Consider the following 3,892-nt stretch of genomic DNA (forward strand, 5'->3'; position numbering starts at 1 on the left):
AGCTCCTACAGCCAGTGCCCTTCACTCTGGATGTTCTACAGCCAGTGCCCTGCACTCTGGAGCTCCTACAGCCAGCGCCCTGCACTCAGGAGCTCCTACAGCCAGTGCCCTGCACTCTGGAGCTCCTACAGCCAGTGCCCTGCACTCTGGATGTTCTACAGCCAGTGCCCTGCACTCTGGAGCTCCTACAGCCAGCGCCCTGCACTCAGGAGCTCCTACAGCCAGTGCCCTGCACTCTGGAGCTCCTACAGCCAGTGCCCTGCACTCAGGAGCTCCTACAGCCAGTGCCCTGAACTCAGGAGCTCCTACAGCCAGTGCCCTGCACTCTGGAGCTCCTACAGCCAGTGCCCTGCACTCTGGAGCTCCTACAGCCAGTGCCCTGCACTCCGGAGCTCCTACAGCCAGCGCCCTGCACTCAGGAGCTCCTACAGCCAGTGCCTGCACTCTGGAGGTCCTACAGCCAGTGCCGTGCGCTCAGGGGCTCCTACAGCCAGTGCCCTGCACTCAGGAGCTCCTACAGCCAGTGCCCTGAACTCAGGAGCTCCTACAGCCAGTGCCCTGAACTCAGGAGCTCCTACAGCCAGCGCCCTGAACTCTGGATGTCCTACAGCCAGTGCCCTGCACTCTGGAGCTCCTACAGCCAGCGCCCTGAACTCTGGATGTCCTACAGCCAGTGCCCTGCACTCTGGAGCTCCTACAGCCAGTGCCCTGCACTCTGGAGCTCCTACAGCCAGTGCCTGCACTCTGGAGCTCCTACAGCCAGTGCCTGCACTCTGGAGCTCCTACAGCCAGTGCCCTGAACTCAGGAGCTCCTACAGCCAGTGCCCTGAACTCAGGAGGTCCCACAGCCAGTGCCCTGCACTCTGGAGCTCCTACAGCCAGTGCCTGCACTCTGGAGCTCCTACAGCCAGTGCCCTGCACTCTGGAGCTCCTACAGCCAGCGCCCTGCACTCAGGAGCTCCTACAGCCAGTGCCTGCACTCTGGAGCTCCTACAGCCAGTGCCTGCACTCTGGAGCTCCTACAGCCAGTGCCCTGCACTCTGGAGCTCCTACAGCCAGCGCCCTGCACTCAGGAGCTCCTACAGCCAGTGCCCTGCACTCTGGAGCTCCTACAGCCAGTGCCCTGCACTCAGGAGCTCCTACAGCCAGTGCCCTGAACTCAGGAGGTCCCACAGCCAGTGCCCTGCACTCTGGAGCTCCTACAGCCAGTGCCTGCACTCTGGAGCTCCTACAGCCAGTGCCCTGCACTCTGGAGCTCCTACAGCCAGCGCCCTGCACTCAGGAGCTCCTACAGCCAGTGCCCTGCACTCTGGAGCTCCTACAGCCAGTGCCCTGCACTCAGGAGCTCCTACAGCCAGTGCCCTGCACTCTGGAGCTCCTACAGCCAGTGCCCTGCACTCAGGAGCTCCTACAGCCAGTGCCCTGCACTCAGGAGCTCCTACAGCCAGTGCCCTGCACTCTGGAGCTCCTACAGCCAGTGCCCTGAACTCAGGAGCTCCTACAGCCAGTGCCCTGAACTCAGGAGGTCCCACAGCCAGTGCCCTGCACTCTGGAGCTCCTACAGCCAGTGCCTGCACTCTGGAGCTCCTACAGCCAGTGCCCTGCACTCTGGAGCTCCTACAGCCAGCGCCCTCCACTCAGGAGCTCCTACAGCCAGTGCCCTGCACTCTGGAGCTCCTACAGCCAGTGCCCTGAACTCAGGAGCTCCTACAGCCAGTGCCCTGCACTCTGGAGCTCCTACAGCCAGTGCCCTGCACTCAGGAGCTCCTACAGCCAGTGCCCTGCACTCTGGAGCTCCTACAGCCAGGGCCCTGCACCCAGGAGCTCCTACAGCCAGTGCCCTTCACTTATGAGCTCCTACAGCCAGTGCCCTTCACTTATGAGCTCCTACAGCCAGGGCCCTGCACCCAGGAGCTCCTACAGCCAGTGCCCTGCACTCAGGAGCTCCTACAGCCAGTGCCCTGCACTCTGGAGCTCCTATAGCCAGTGCCCTGCACTCTGGAGCTCCTACAGCCAGTGCCCTGCACTCTGGAGCTCCTACAGCCAGCGCCCTGAACTCTGGATGTCCTACAGCCAGTGCCCTGCACTCTGGAGCTCCTACAGCCAGCGCCCTGAACTCTGGATGTCCTACAGCCAGTGCCTGCCCTCAGGAGGTCCTACAGCCAGTGCCCTGCACTCTGGAGCTCCTACAGCCAGTGCCCTGCACTCAGGAGCTCCTACAGCCAGTGCCCTGCACTCTGGAGCTCCTACAGCCAGTGCCCTGCACTCTGGAGCTCCTACAGCCAGCGCCCTGAACTCTGGATGTCCTACAGCCAGTGCCCTGCACTCTGGAGCTCCTACAGCCAGCGCCCTGAACTCTGGATGTCCTATAGCCAGTGCCCTGCACTCTGGAGCTCCTACAGCCAGCGCCCTGAACTCTGGATGTCCTACAGCCAGTGCCCTGCACTCTGGATGTTCTACAGCCAGTGCCCTGAACTCAGGAGCTCCTACAGCCAGTGCCCTGCACTCAGGAGGTCCTACAGCCAGTGCCCTGAACTCAGGAGCTCCTACTGCCAGTGCCCTGAACTCAGGAGGTCCTACAGCCAGTGCCCTGCACTCTGGATGTTCTACAGCCAGTGCCCTGCACTCAGGAGCTCCTACAGCCAGTGCCTGCACTCTGGAGCTCCTACAGCCAGTGCCCTGCACTCTGGAGCTCCTACAGCCAGCGCCCTGCACTCAGGAGCTCCTACAGCCAGTGCCCTGCACTCTGGAGCTCCTACAGCCAGTGCCCTGCACTCAGGAGCTCCTACAGCCAGTGCCCTGAACTCAGGAGCTCCTACAGCCAGTGCCCTGAACTCAGGAGCTCCTACAGCCAGTGCCCTGAACTCAGGAGCTCCTACAGCCAGTGCCCTGAACTCAGGAGCTCCTACAGCCACTGCCCTGAACTCAGGAGGTCCCACAGCCAGTGCCCTGCACTCTGGAGCTCCTACAGCCAGTGCCTGCACTCTGGAGCTCCTACAGCCAGTGCCCTGCACTCTGGAGCTCCTACAGCCAGCGCCCTGCACTCAGGAGCTCCTACAGCCAGTGCCCTGCACTCTGGAGCTCCTACAGCCAGTGCCCTGCACTCAGGAGCTCCTACAGCCAGTGCCCTGCACTCTGGAGCTCCTACAGCCAGTGCCCTGCACTCTGGAGCTCCTACAGCCAGTGCCCTGCACTCAGGAGCTCCTAAAGCCAGTGCCCTGCACTCTGGAGCTCCTACAGCCAGCGCCCTGCACTCAGGAGCTCCTACAGCCAGTGCCCTGCACTCTGGAGCTCCTACAGCCAGCGCCCTGAACTCTGGATGTCCTACAGCCAGCGCCCTGAACTCTGGATGTCCTACAGCCAGTGCCTGCCCTCAGGAGCTCCTACAGCCAGTGCCCTGCACTCTGGAGCTCCTACAGCCAGTGCCCTGCACTCAGGAGCTCCTACAGCCAGTGCCCTGAACTCAGGAGGTCCCACAGCCAGTGCCCTGCACTCTGGAGCTCCTACAGCCAGTGCCCTGAACTCTGGAGCTCCTACAGCCAGTGCCCTGCACTCAGGAGCTCCTAAAGCCAGTGCCCTGCACTCTGGAGCTCCTACAGCCAGCGCCCTGCACTCAGGAGCTCCTACAGCCAGTGCCCTGCACTCTGGAGCTCCTACAGCCAGCGCCCTGAACTCTGGATGTCCTACAGCCAGTGCCCTGCACTCTGGAGCTCCTACAGCCAGTGCCCTGCACTCTGGAGCTCCTACAGCCAGTGCCCTGCACTCTGGAGCTCCTACAGCCAGTGCCCTGCACTCTGGAGCTCCTACAGCCAGTGCCCTGCACTCTGGAGCTCCTACAGCCAGCGCCCTGCACTCAGGAGCTCCTACAGCCAGTGCCTGCACTCAGGAGCTC

Source organism: Lissotriton helveticus, chromosome 7 (assembly GCF_964261635.1).
Source record: "Lissotriton helveticus chromosome 7, aLisHel1.1, whole genome shotgun sequence".
Taxonomy (NCBI): domain Eukaryota; kingdom Metazoa; phylum Chordata; class Amphibia; order Caudata; family Salamandridae; genus Lissotriton; species Lissotriton helveticus.